At 42.8% G+C, this 15,495-nt stretch overlaps 1 non-coding gene across 1 annotated transcript; it reads left to right on the top strand.

The window, feature by feature from the left end:
- Nucleotides 1-11,256: 11,256 nt before the first annotated feature.
- Nucleotides 11,257-11,328, top strand: TRNAC-GCA (transfer RNA cysteine (anticodon GCA)). Its single transcript has one exon. It is a non-coding gene; the product is annotated as a tRNA-Cys (tRNA).
- The last annotated feature ends 4,167 nt before the right edge of the window (nucleotides 11,329-15,495 follow it).

Genomic DNA, 15,495 nt, shown 5'->3' with positions numbered 1-15,495 from the left:
TGGGCTGTAGCTAGAAATGGTGGCTTTCCAATATTGAGCATGATCGTTGGTGGAGACATGGCTTTTCACGAGCTAATTACCCTTCAAACATCGTCCCCAGAGATCCCGAACGACCTTCTGTACTTGATACATTCTGTGTTTTATGTTCGTAACTTTTTGTTGTTTTCTATTGCAAGGTATAGGTGGCAGCACCATGTAAATGTCAGAACTCGGTTTCGTCCCAGACGTATCATATATGATACGTCCCAAAAGTAACGCCCCTAAATTCCAAAAATACTGTTTTTAAAGGTAAGTCTGTTTTACTCCTTTAGATCAAACTAAACAGAAAACAAACAAAGTGAATGTCTGCATCACCCTCAAAAACCCCCTGTGATCCTAATGGACAAAATTTTGCCTCCCACGAAAAATATTATTTTTGCAGATTTGTCATATTTTGTTCTCCAAGAGAACAGTAAACACATAAAAAAAAAGGTATTTTTAATGTCTAAGTTCGGCCTTGGGTCTTTACAAGATAACCATCCTCAGGAACCTTGTGTGAGATGGAGTAAGTGTTCATGAATAATGCACTGTCCTGTAAACTGCAGAGTGGAGTTCGAATCCACTATCTCCCGAATGCGAGCTGACGAAGGAATTAAAAAACTGTAAACTAAGTGGTACCAAAATATTTTAAAAAAATCACACCGAAGTGTCATCCAGAATGAAAGCTGAAGCGCCAGAAGCACCCACGCACGAACATTGTCACGTGCTGTAAGCAATAAACATGATTGGCAACACGGGGTCGTCTGAGCAAATAGGATTGTTTCTTTTCTTCCAACCTTGCGTCAAACGACAAGTGAAAATTTGATTGGGACAGAGTATAGCGGCTAACGACCACGTGGTTTTGCATTATATTCCCTCGTACGTGAGGCTCGCCGTTGAAAATATCATTTTTCAGGTCCTACTTTACGGATTGAAATAAAATCAAGTGCAGGAAAATTATTGATGTCGGTACTTCAGACTAATATTGGCAACTTGTGTTTAAAAGAGGCTTTGCTAGTTGCGTTTATTAATAAGAATGTTATTATGTTATTAATTTTACGTCCTGCTAATTATTTTTTACGGTGTCCGGAAACGTCGAGGTGTCCGAAATTTTGTCCCGCAAAAGTTCTTTTACGTACCAGTAAATTTACTGACAAGGGACTGACGTATTTGAGCACCTTCAAAAACCACCGGACTGAGCCATGATCGAACTTGCCAACTTAAGGTCAGAAGGCGAGCGCCTCAACCATCTGAGCCACTCAGTCCGGCAAGAGCGTTAAACCATTCAAGCAGAGCGACAGACGGAAAGAACTTAGGCACTCAAGACGAGCAGAGGCCGGCATTCAGGTAGGAGGAGATGACGTTCAACATTTTATGTGATACGTGAACAGCAGTGACATATACTGAGGGCTACCAAGGCTATCGCTGAAGCCCAAACCTCAATTCACATAATAATGTAAGCATCTGGGATATTGTTCCATTTACAAAACTTGAACGCATTAGATGAAACGTCGCTCGTATTTCTGAGTGCAAGGCATCGGAAACTGATCTTGCAGCCTAGATGCTGCGGCCCCTCTCCCCTCGATTCACCTCACGTGTCATGCTGCTTAATGCCCTATAGGTGCGGGGACCAGGGGGATAGGTGTAAAGTACTAGGCTTCGCTCCGTCGGATCGCCACTGCTAACGAAGGAGAGAGAGCTCAAAGTCTCGAAGTTCTCCGGAAGTTTCCGAATTGACACATTCGTTCTTAATCGTATATACTTCTTGACCTCATACTTCGGACTTAATTGTATAGATAACACATCGTTGTAGGAAGACACTGCAAGGCTGCTGTTATAGGAGAATATAGTTTTCTTTTTATAGGTATATCTGCTAAAATAAAATGCAATCTTTCAGGTTTAATGTTCTCTTTGATTGGTTGGAATGGAACCCGTGATCATGGGTCGGACACCGCCACTGACCTGCCGAGGAAGCTGATGAAACACTGAACGATGGGTACGTCCGCTGGCAATGCTGTAACATTAAACATTTTAATTTAATAATGATAATAATGGTGCATAGCTTCTGTACAGGCTTGGTAGTGATATAAAGGGGATGAAATGAATGGCGAAGACGTGATAAACATCCAGTCCCCAAGCCAGGGGAATTAAGAGTACGAGGGGGTTGATTCTGAGAATTGAACCTGGACCTTCGGACTAAAGGCGAACATTCTATCCATTTCGCCACAAAGCCGGATTTTAATTTGCTATACCTTATGCTACCATCTCCACTGATCAGGGGTTGAGTATTGGCAATAGCAGAGGCCAGGGCCGTAGCTTGTGAAATAGCTTTGACAATACAGCATTCTACTTCGTTTGCTATTGGCTGCAGCTCAAAATGCTGAAGGCTTGACGTTCACTAAACCAGGTATCAAAAAGGGGTAATCTTAGTCTAGTGGTATCCCACGTCTTGACCCTAGCATTCGCCAATGGTGAACAGTGTTCCAGTTATATTATTGCAAATGATTTCTTTTTGTATTGTTTAACGTCGTACTAACACATCAAAGGTTTTCAGCGATGGAAGGATGGGAATGAACTAGGATTGGGAAGGTATCGGCCGTGGTCTTAATTAAGGTACAGCCCCATCATTTTCCTGGTGTGAAAGTGGGAAACCACGGAAAGCCATTCTCAGGACAGCCGACGGGGGGGACCCGAATACAGAGCTGTAGAGCTGTAGAGCCACGATCCAGCTGTGTCAACCGGTAAGCCGAAACCTACTCCGCCTCCGCTGATGTCGTTCCAGCTGCTGCCAGTTGTTATTTCATTCTCCCTATTGGGAGTGGGCCACCAGTCCAACTAGGGGACTCTTTGGCCATGGAATCTGGAATGGTTATTTAGGGCCGATTGCAGAAACAATGACTAGTTTTAAGCCTTACACAATGTCTACCTAAACGACGTCTAAGTATTTCACTATCTTCCATTGCATAAACAATGTTCGGTCGGTGTTTGGCTAGACGTCGCTTAAAGTTTCAAAAGGTTGGGAAAAAATACCTTCAAGAAATAAGCGAAACAGGCGAAAGCCTAGGGTACAAGCCTAGTTTTAGAATGTTGCTGAACAAATGTCATCTTGCTGATAAGCTCCAGATGAGAACCAACACAGCATGGGCAGAAGAACGGAAGAAATATAATAGGGGGAGAACGAAGGGATTCTGGGAAGAGATAGGAAATTAAGCTGCTAAGTTCAATCGTGTCCCTCAGTTGGGCACAACGTAGTAAATAATAATAATAATAATAATAATAATAATAATAATAATAATAATAATGTTATAGAGGAGAGATCCTCACTTGGACTATGTGCAAGTAGGGTAGCATCCTGCTTCATGAACTTACCGAGCTCAGAACATTTTAAGCAAGCCTCGGACCTATGGGAGTAACGGAGTCCCACTCCCATTTGACAGGCGAAGGACTCCTTGGAAACAACTTGGCGAACGAAATGGAATTCGATGGGGAGCTATCAATATTAATGGGGCTTATGGAAGAAAGAAAGTAGAACTGGCTGAGTCAGCAAAGAGGATGCATCTGAATGTACTAGGAGTAAGTGATATTCGGGTAAGGGGAGATAACGAGGAAGAGATAGGAGATTATAAAGTGTACTTGACGGGTGTTAGAAAGGGAAGGGCAGAGTCTGGGGTAGGGCTCTTTATCAGGAATACCATTGCACGCAACATAGTTTCTGTTAAGCACGTAAATGAGCGAATGATGTGGGTAGATTTGTCAGTTGGAGGAATTAGGACTAGAATTGTGTCCGTGTATTCACCATGTGAGGGTGCAGATGAGGATGAAGTTGACAAGTTTTATGAAGCATTGAGTGACATCGCGGTCAGGGTCAACAGCAAGGATAGAATAGTGCTAATGGGCGATTTCAATGCGAGAGTTGGGAATAGAACTGAAGGATACGAAAGGGTGATTGGTAAATGTGGGGAAGATATGGAAGCTAATGGGAATGGGAAGCGTTTGCTGGACTTCTGTGCTAGTATGGGTTTAGCTGTTACAAATACATTCTTCAAGCATAAGGCTATTCACCGCTACACGTGGGAGGCAAGGGGTACCAGATCCATAATAGACTATATCTTAACAGACTTCGAATTCAGGAAATCTGTCAGGAATGTACGAGTTTTCCGGGGATTTTTCGATGATACAGACTACTATCTGATCTGTAGTGAACCAAGTATCTCTAGGCCTAGGGTAGAGAAAGTGAAATCTGTCTGCAAACGAATAAGGGTAGAAAATCTCCAGGACGAGAAAATTAGGCAGAAGTACATGGATATAATTAGTGAGAAGTTTCGAACAGTAGACAGTAAGCAGGTTCAGGATATAGAAAGTGAATGGGTGGCATACAGGGATGCTGTAGTAGAAACAGCAAGGGAATGCCTAGAAACAACTGTGTGTAAAGATGGGAAAATGCGAACAGCTTGGTGGAATGATGAAGTGAGAGCAGCTTGTAAACGTAAAAAGAAGGCTTATCAGAAATGGCTCCAAACAAGGGCCGAGGCAGACAGGGATTTGTATGTAGATGAAAGAAACAGAGCGAAACAAATAGTTGTTGAATCCAAAAAGAAGTCATGGGAAGATTTTGGTAACAACCTGGAAAGGCTAGGTCAAGTAGAATCAGCACTTAAAAAATACACTTGACGAACTTTCATAAAGTGATAAAAATATATCTATGGGGAACGCAAAGGGACTACCTCCCCGGTGTGTTCCCTGGAAACAGCGCTAAGTCGGCTAAATGTCTCTTACAATGTATACACTTAACCAAAAAACAAACCCCATGAAGGGACTTGGTCTACCAAGTGACCCCTGCTCAGCCCGAAGGCCTGCAGATTACGAGGTGACGTGTGGTCAGCACGACGAATCCTCACTGTATTTATTCTTGGCTCTCTAGACCAGCGCCACTACCTCGCCATCAAATAGCTCCTCAATTATAATCTAATCACCTCGAACCAGTCCTCAGATTCAGGTAAAAGTCCCTGACCTGGCCGGGAATCGAACCCGGGGCTTCCGAGTAAGAGGCAGGCACGCTATTCCTACACCATTTATAAAATTAACAGTTACTTATAAATTTCATCTAAATTCACTACCGTGATTACCAGAGATAGGATTTTTGATGACATGCCATCTTTTAATTGGTTGTAAATATACATTGGTAATTTGTATAGAAATCATTATCATAGTTCCCACATTGTAGAAATACTAATTACCGAGCAAGTGGCGCTGCGGTTAGGGTCGCGCAGCTGTGAGCTTGCATTCGGGAGATAGTGGGTTCGAACACCACTGTCGGCAGCCCTGAAGATGGTTTTCCGTGGTTTCTCATTTTCACACCAGGCAAATGTTGGAGCTGTACCTTAAATTAAGGCCACGGCCGCTACCCTCTCAATATCCCACCCTTCCGTCATCGAAAACCTTCGATGTGTTAGTGCGACGTTAAACAAATAGTAAAAACGAAAACAAAAAGAAATGCTAATTTATTAGGTCATTTTTGCCATTTTGTGTTATTAGGTCATTTTATAAATTTGTAAGTCATTATGTGGTCATTTTATGGAATTTATTGTCCGGCTCCATGGTTAAATGGCCACTGGTCACAGGGGTCCCGGGTTCGATTCTGGGCAGGGTCGGAAAGTTTAACCATAATGGGTTCTGGGTTCATTCCGCTGGCACGGGGGCTGGGTGTACGACCCGCAGGTCGCCTACTGGAGTCAAATCATAAAGACCTGCACCTGGCGAGCCGAAGACTATTTTATACTTTTTGAGTCATTTTCTTACATGTTGAAGAATTTACGCGTGTGGTATTGCATTTCCAGGAGAGGCCAGTATTTATGTGCATCTTCGTCAAAGCACCTATCAAATTAGATTAGGTATCCAAAATATATGTTAGTATGACCATCCTACTTCTGACTCATGTTAGATAGTGAAAGTGTCACTATCCTACTTCTGACTCATCAGGTAGAGTGAAAGGCTCCGTGCAAGTGTTCCAACTCCTTTTAAATCTGACTGCAATTGTAAGCAGACTTTCAGACTGGTGTACTTCGCTTATCACATCAATGAAAATACATGTTTTCATGTTTGTAATATAGATATTAAAATTGTATAGAAAAAGCCTGGTTTATCGACAGTGAATCCTTGAAATCTCCCAGCTTACGCCGATGGCCCGTGCAAATTCCGATAGGTGCCCAACATCAGCTGATTTGTATCTTGGCGCCTTGTTCTGCTCAGCGCTCTCTCTATCTATTTGTATGCTCAAAGTCCTACACATAACTCAAAATAATATGGCTAAGCATGAACATGACTTGCCCACAGTTAAGAATATCGTTTTCGGTGGAAATAAATCTCATAATATTATCGACACTAAAACGACACGCCACCGTACGAGGAAGTGTAGCTTTGATTATAGTGTTGTTACGGTGAGTGTAATCTACTCGTAAATAGCTTCGATGGAGAGAAGATGAAACAACAGTACTGTGTAACCGAAAGAGTTGTACAGGCCATATAGATGTAGCTTGCATTCTGGAGTTCATAGGTTCGAAACGCATCATCGGCAGACCTGAGGATTATTCTCCGTAGTTTCCCTATTTTTATATCAGGCAAATACTAAGGATGTTATGGCCACGGCTCTTCTGCCCCAGTCCTCCTCTTTAAACATTAATCACCACCATCACCACCACTTACCTTTTTCTATCTCATAGTTGCCCAAACCTTATCTGAATTAGCGCGACAATTATAAAAACCCACATACAACCTATATTTTAGTTGTCACTATTGTGCTTACTTGGCAGTAAATATAAGTGAATCCGTCCCGGTTGATGTATGTGACAGCCCTCTGACGATTGAGACAAGTAATTTTGACATTTATATAGTCGAAATTATGGAAATTATGGAAATTATCCCATGTATGATAAAATATATCGGTTGCCAAGAATTGTAATCAAGTTGACAGTTACCGGACTGTTCCTTTGTCGGTCTCAAGAAACAAGTCTCTTGAATAACGAATTCTATTTTAAGCTGTACCTCCCCGTACGTTTCAAATGAATTGCTGCAATTTCGTAGCGGACGACCTACAGAGAGGCCGTCGAACTAACTTTTCTTGCCGGAATCGTCTCAACATGATGATACAAATTACATGTTTCATGGTACATAAACTCTGATTGTGATCAATCAATCAATCAATCAATCAAACAAACAAACAATCAATACTGATCTGTATTTAGGGCAGTCACCCAGGTGCACTCGTCACATTTGAGGTAAAACAGTGTTCTCGACAGTGTTTAAACACAGCCGGCTGAACATAGATTTCAGACAGTGTGATCTCTGCAATGCGGTAGCCATTCTTAGACATTATTTAACCGTAGACATCGTCTAAACACCGTTTCTGCAATCGGCTCTCGTGCGTCTACGACTCTACTCTTACGGCGACTTGAAGAAATATTGGTATTCGCGCCTTCCTGTGTTAAATTAGCACGGCCGTCTCGATCTTCTTATACTGCTTACTCTATGCCACTATCTATCTCATAGTTGCCCAAACCTTATCTGAATTATCTCGGCAAGGTGGTTCCCAGACAGAAGAGATACGATTCCATGAAATGCCGTCTAGAAGGGAATGAAGAAAAAAGTGGCTGTCGGCGATATCTAGACAAGATCCTAATAAAGGAAGTAGTTGGATATCCTCAGATTACTCTCACATTTGCAGCCTTTACACCTTATTTCAGAAGGTGATTAAAACCATGGAGGATAGTGGACTGCTTAGAATTGTGACGTACAATGACAAAATCCCGGTTTTAATCTGAGAAGAAGGATAAAAGAAAGGAAAGTATGAAAATGTTGTCGATAGTGATGATTTGAGGAATATTTACGTACAATTAGAGTAAAAATGTAACATACCCTTGGCTGTATAGTCGAGGAATTTTAAAGTCGCTGGCTGGAAATGATCTGAACAGATCTTATAATTCTTGTATAAGCGTAACGTCCCTTCTTTCTTGTACACCTTATCCAAATCACTTCTGTGACATTTCAAAACCCACAGATCACACCTACAACAACACACGGTATTGAAGGTTAACCGCTGCACTATACAATAAAATATGCGTATTATATTTTAAGCCAGTTAAAATATGGGTCGAGCAGGTCAGAAGATTATGAAGTACTATAAAAATCTCTTTGTCACTGGAAGAATATATATGCAAACACAATATTACTTACATTTCCTTGTCACGAGGGTAGCGAAAGAAAATCCACGCATCCTCCTCTATTTCATAGTTACTGCAGCCAAACACAGCACATACCTTTCCCCTTATGCTGAGAGGGGATATCAAGGAATGACACACGCTACTATTTAATTATATCAACTCACTGAAAATGCATAAATAACACCAAAAACTTCACACACAAATACACGTGCTCTTATGACAGAATCAGTACTTTTCAGGTCTACCCGCTAGAGAGAGCTCTAATAGCTGTCGCTCGATATCTCGCTGAGTGTCGCGTATTGTCTCTACTGTATTTGCCATAACCAAGGTCGTAAGGCCTCATTGAGATTGCGTTGGAAAGAACAGAACATTTTAGCCGCCCGGTGTATCACTCCAAACCTTCGTCCAGGAAAATCTTTAAATTGTGACATGAAGAGGTCAACTACGATATCATACAGGTAATGTTAAACCAAACCAAACCCCATGGCACTACAGCCCTTGAAGGGCCTTGGCCTACCAAGTGACCGCTGCTCAGCCCGCAGGCCTGCAGATTACGAGGTGTCGTGTGGTCAGCACGACGAATCCTCTCGGCCGTTATTCTTGGCTGAGTGGACTTCGAACCAGCCCTCAGGTCCAGGTAAAAATCTCTGACCTGGCCGGGAATCGAACCGGGGGCCTCCGAGTAAGAGGCAGGCACGCTACCCCTACACCGCGGGGCCGGCTACAGGTAATATTACCGATATTTAATATTACTGATGTAATTTACGAGCTTCAGTGAACATATGACTATACTGCACAGCGTTTTGCAGGCTGTCGTCATAATAACGTGTTAAAGAACTTTGTGCGTCTACGCCTGCCATCTAGCGGACAGTTTTGCCGCAACCTGTTCAAAAAAGCCTCGCATAGATCAGGCAACAGGAGGATCGACGTGGCAGTGTAAACTAGTGGCATAGAACAGGCAGTATAAGAGAATGGAGACCGCGGTGCATTCAGCTTAAAGTTGATGAAAAACGACTAAGGGGCAAGCCCCGAACCGATACATTGACCAGATAAACAGTTTGACGAATCTTCTTCTTGAAGGAATAATCCACACAGCTGAAGACCGCGATATATGCCAGAGTATTGTTCACGGGAATTGCGTGAAGGGTCACCACGTTCGAAATCCAACCACGACCAAGAAGAAGAATCTCCGTAAATCACTAAATGAAGTATGAACGCGTAAACACAACCAAACGTTCATTTATATGCCCATTTATAATTTGTCATTAACTCCAAAACAATCTTTAGCCATGACTTAAGACAAATAGCCACTGTTACTTCGCAAAACCGTTCTACTGTATAGACTCGTTTTTAATTCAGAGTAATTAAAAAAGTAAATAATAATTGCAGAAATTACTTGCAGTTAATTAAAGTATTTTAAAAGCGTATTTGAGATGATAAAACACACCATCGTGACCATTTTTTTTTTTTTTTTTTTCAATTTCCTCTGACCCCCCTCTGATTACCACTCTCCCCAGACCACTCGGAACTGTACCCACCATACAAAGACCCTTCCCCGTCTTGCAAGTAATTCTGCCGACGACCATGGATGCTATGAAGAATGTGCCCTTTTCTCAGGCTTTGCACCAGCTAAAATATTCGTAATATCCTCCATTCCTGTCCTACTGTAGACTGCATTAAATGTTCGGTTGTACATGCGGCAGTAAAATTTATGTGTTATTAAAGAAAGAAATCACATTCTCTATTGTGGAGGCCCAATTTTATTTATTTATGTATTTATTTATTTATTTATTTATTTATTTATTTATTTATTTATTTATTTATTTATTTATTTATTTATTTATTTATTTATTAACCTGCTTACCCTCCAGGGTGGTTTTCCCTCGGACTCAGCGAGGGGTCCATCCACTACCACCTCAAGGTCAGTGTCCTGGAGCTTCAGATTTTGGGTCGGGGGATACAACTGGAAAGGAGGACCAGTACATTGTCCAGGCAGCTTCACCTGCTATGCTGAACAGAGACCTTGTGTGGGGATGGGATGACTGGAAAGGATAGATCAGGAAGAGGGTAGGAAGTGACCGTGGCCTTAAGTTAGGTACCATCGCGGCATTTGCTCGGAGGAGATGTGGGAAACCATGGAAAACCACGTCGAGGATGGCTGAGGAGGGAATCGTACACCCCTCTATTCAGTTGACCTCCCGAGGCTAAGTGGACTCCGTTCCAGCCCTCGTACCACTTTTCAAACTTCGTGGCAGAACCAGCGGGGAATCGAAGCCGGGCCTCCGGGGGTGGCAACTATTCACGCTAACCACTACACCACACAGGCGGACTCTGCCTGGATTCCAGGCCTTGAGGCACTACGCCTCTAAGTATAGATCATCGTAGATTCCCTTGTTAGTTCCTTCCTTGCTTCACGTCCCTACAGGCTGTATTCAACCTGCACATTTCCTGACGATAAGTCAGCATGACAAAGAATAAAACGGATATAAAATAACATAAAGTGGTGGCTGGAGGGAGTAGTAGAAGCAAAAAATTGAAAATGAGGTGCCCGCGTTAATGTCGGGATGCCGACTACTATTTAGATAAGCGGTGCTACTCTTACACACACTCAAATTGTCGAAAAGGACAATTTTCTCCTTAAATAAGGACATATGGTACAAACCGTTCTCTCTTTACTTTCAACGTAGAATCTACCAAAGTTTGAACGAAATCGGTCACTCTATCACACCACAGTAACAAAGCAGAGGCAGGAAAAACAGAAATTGTTAACGTTTGTGCTCATGCAGTTGCCATCTAGCGGCCTAAGCTTGTATCACGTACTGATGTTTGAATAAGAGCTCTCGACTTCTAAAGGTCCAACACGGTAGATCGTTGCTCCAGCTAAATGATTATGATCTACAGGGGGATGGGGAATTAAAAATAAGGAACGATTAATGAATATTGAATTTTCACGGAAAATATGGAAAAAAAGATATATATAGTAGCTGTTCTTAACATCTTAGTTTTACAACTAGAACGCCGTGGGGGTATAGCTCAGTGGTAGAGCATTCGACTGCAGATCGAGAGGTCCCCGGTTCAAACCCGGGTGCCCCCTTCAAAGTTTTTATTTTCTTGGAAACCTTTAAAAGGTCCAGTTACCAAACGTTTTACGATGCTTATTGATTTATTTTTCCATTAGTGTTATATTTACACAATCTGTAGCGAGAGGTGTTGCTCTACATAACCTCTATATTTCCTACATTTTTAGCGTCACACTAACTCGTCGAAAATTTTCGGCGTCGGAAAAATGGGAAAGAGCAAGGATTGCGAAGGAAACGGCCGTTGCCTTAAATACAATACTATTCACACTCCGTGGGTAGCCAGTATCATCTGCCTATCGTAAGAAGAGACTAAAACGTGCAACCCTCAGGGGCTATCTCAACTTTTACGGCATGAGTTGCCTCTAGCAACCTACCTTTCACCCTACCTGCCGCTACCTTTCCACTTAGTTTTTCCATTTTCCTCTCTTTCACCATTGCTATCTGACTTGACCATGCTTATTGCTCAGGTACCTCTCGGTTCGAGAACTTACTGACGAAGAGTTATTATCACTTCTCTCAAACCAATACGAACAAAACAGGCCGTGGAGTTTGTAATTTGATTAAGAAATATGTACAATAGTTTCGTTTACATCTTATTAGTTGTTTTTTATTTGATTCAACTTTGTTTCATCCGAGGTTTGAGCTGTAATCATTACACCTAGTCTCGAGGTACGTTTATCGAGTTTGTGACTACCTGCTTAATTCGTGTTAGAACTTAGTATAGGAAATCGGCCGTTCGCCTAATCGACATCGAACAGGGTTTACATTTGTTGTAGAATGAAAATACACTAGGCAAAAAACAAGGAATGAAATGGCCATGGTTAGGTCCTGGAATACCGAGCAGTCGCTTGAGTGTTGCCAGTATCCAGTAATCGGGAGATAGTGGGTTCGAGCCCAACTGTCGTCAGCCCTGAAGATGGTTTTCCGTGGTTTCCCATTTTCACACCAGGCAAATGCTGGGGCTGTACCTTAATTAAGGCCACGGCCGCTTCCTTCCAGTTTTCCTAGGCCTTTCCTATCCCATCGTCGCTGTAAGACATATATGTGTCGGTGCGACGTAAAGCAAATAGAAAAAAAACGTCCCGGCATTCGTCTAGATTTGAAAATGGGAAACCACCAAAAAAATCAATCACGGTCAGCAAATAATATTCTAGTCCGCCTCTGTGGAGTAGTGGTTAGTGTGATTAGCTGCCACCCCCAGAGGCCCTGGTTCGATTCCCGGCTCTGCCACGAAATTTGAAAAGTGGTACGAGGGCTGGAACGGGGTCCACTCAACCTCGGGAGGTCAACTGAGTAAAGGTGGGTTCGATTCCCACCTCAGCCATCCTGGAAGTGGTTTTCTGTGGTTTCCCACCCCTCCGAGCAAGGAGGGGTGGATTCACCTACTCACTATGCTTAACAGGGGCCTTGTGGGGCGATGGGAAGGTCGGAAGGAATAGACAAGGAAGAGGGAAGAATGCGGCCATGGCCTTAAGTTAGGTACCAGTCTTATCAACAGTATAATGGTACTATTGAATACATCAAGGATCAAGAGATCGCGCTGCGTTCTCACTTGCGCCTCAAGTAGTTCAAGGCGTGGACTACAGATTGCACATCAGCACTCGAGCAGTAAACTTGACAAAGACTAACAGATGGCAGCACACAGAAGTTGACGAACCATGTTTTTCCTTCACGAAACTAACACCGCACTGGCTGATGCGAAATATTTCTCTGGATGGAGTAGTTAGCGACATAACAAAACTCATATTTTTTAGCACAAACACGATGCTACATTGTAGCTGCTATCAAGTACTCAACTTAACGTGAATTAATTGTCCAGCACTCGCTTAGGGAAGCTTGAGGAATAACAGCCCACTGGTTATTAATGAAGAATACGTAATTTGTATGCATAACTCAAGCATAATAAACTCATGCGGGTCGGTAGATGTATAGTGGGTCTCAGCCCATAATTGGCCACGGCTGGTCCGTGGTCCAACAGCTCTGCACTCTGACCGGCCAACCGTGCAGAGGAGGGGTGGACTCGCCTGTTCACTTGCTATGCTTAATAGGGACCTTGTGGGGAAATGGGAAGATCGAAAGGAATAGACAAGGAAGAGGGAAGGATGCGGCCATGGCCTTAAGTTAGGTACCATCCCGACATTTGCGTAGAGAACACGGAAAACCACTTCGAGGATAAATGAGGTGGGAATCGAACCCAGCTCTACTCCGTTGACCTCCCGAGGCTGAGTGTAGTACCACTTTTCAATTTCGTGGCAGAGCCGAGAATCGAACCCGGGCCCTCGGAAGTGGCAGAGCAATGATCGCACGACCTGAAGATTATCAGAGCAGATGTGTAAAATGTAACATCAGGAGATAATTGTATTAAAATCCTACTACCGAGCTCGATAGCTGCAGTCGCTTAAGTGCGACCAGTATCCAGTTTTCGGGAGATAGTAGGTTCGAACCCCACTGTCGGCAGCCCTGAAGATGGTTTTCCGTGGTTTCCCATTTTCACTCCAGGCAAATGCTGGGACTGTACCTTAATTAAGACCACGGCCGCTTCCTTCCCACTCCCAGCACTTTCCTGTCACATCGTTGCCATAAGACCTATCTGTGTCGGTGCGACGTAAAGCAACTTTCAACAACAACAACAACAACAACAACAACAACAAAATCCTACTCCTGGCCATATGCGAAGTTGATCTCCAAGTTTCATCATTTCACCTTCATTAGGAAGTCGGAACGATACCTAACCTATAATGCCTTTGTCACTTGTTTTCCAATCCTAGTCTCATTAATAACAGATGGGCAGCATCAGTGCGGATATGACAGTCATACAGGCCATCAGATATACATAACATCCTTTTTTTTTTTTAATTACGACCTGCTTTACGTCGCAGCGCCACAGACAGGTCTTATGGCGACGATAGTATAAGAAAAGTCTCGGAGTCAGAAGGAAGCGTCCGTGGCTTTAATTGAGTTACCGCCACGACATTTGCCTGGTGTGAAAATGGGAAACTACGGAAAACCATCTTCAGGGCTTCCAGCTATGGGATTCGAACCCACCTTCTCCCGAATGCAAGCTCACAGCTACGCGACCTTAACCATGCCGCCAACTCACTCGGTGCAATACCATGTGTTTGTTTTTGTTTTGTTTTTTAGCTTTTGTGTATCACCAGATTGAGCCGGGGCCGAAAGCCAACACTCCACAGTATAAACTACGTTACCCGGCTCTGCGAATACAGAAGAGAGGAATATCTTAGATGAGTTCTATCCAGTATCGCTGTCAAGTGATCTGAACGAGCGGCAGGATAGTCTTCAATGGATTTCATTCAAGATGATGGCGACTTGCTAAGGGAAGATTCATGTAATGGTCTGTAAGTGGTTGGAGCAAGCAGAGTATGTAATGATGATGATGATGAGTTATGGTCAGTGCAGGGAGAAATGCTGCACCTGAGCCAAGACCACGGGGCTGAATGATCTACTGCCAAACACAGCAATTAACTGAATGATTTCTCCAGAGGAGCCAATACAGAGGATTGTTGGATGCATAAATGAAGACTAGAATGGAGATGGAGATAGAGATATCTACTGTAGCTCTGGAGGAATGGAATTTACTTCTTAGGTATGCTTCAGTATCACTACGTTTCTTGGAGTCATTTTCAACGATTTCAAAATATTGAAGGACTCCAAATTATCTCCTTAGAAAAATATGTTGAAAAACTATGATCAACCAGAGGGCATTTTAATGGTTGCGTATTCGAATAAGGAGCAAAACGAAAATCAGCACAGATATATTTATTTCCGTCGGGACCGACTTTCCTCTGAACAGACCAAAAACAAAAAGGAACAGGTCTGATCCTTCAGAAACGGTATAAAGATATGGAAATGTAAAGTCTGCCTGCAGACAGATAAGGTTAGCAAATCACCGGTTGAGAAAAATAGACAAAAGTTTATATACTATACGCGAACCTTTTCTTGAGCCCTGAGCTCCCTAGTGCTGAATCGGTAGACCTCAGTTACCTTCGACATCCATACTGGCAACCCTTGAAACACAAACTATGCATCGCTGTGCGACATCTGGCGTACACTTTACGAACTAGTACTGATGTTGTTTACACAGCAAAGCCAATCTATATAATTCATGCTAGGAACAAGATTCGCATCGATAAATGTTATATAATGTTAAATAATGTATGTGT

Source organism: Anabrus simplex, chromosome 1 (genome assembly GCF_040414725.1).
Source record: "Anabrus simplex isolate iqAnaSimp1 chromosome 1, ASM4041472v1, whole genome shotgun sequence".
NCBI classification, from domain to species: Eukaryota; Metazoa; Arthropoda; class Insecta; order Orthoptera; family Tettigoniidae; genus Anabrus; species Anabrus simplex.
Note: the sequence above shows the minus strand (reverse complement) of the source record. Positions and strands in the feature narration are given on the sequence as shown.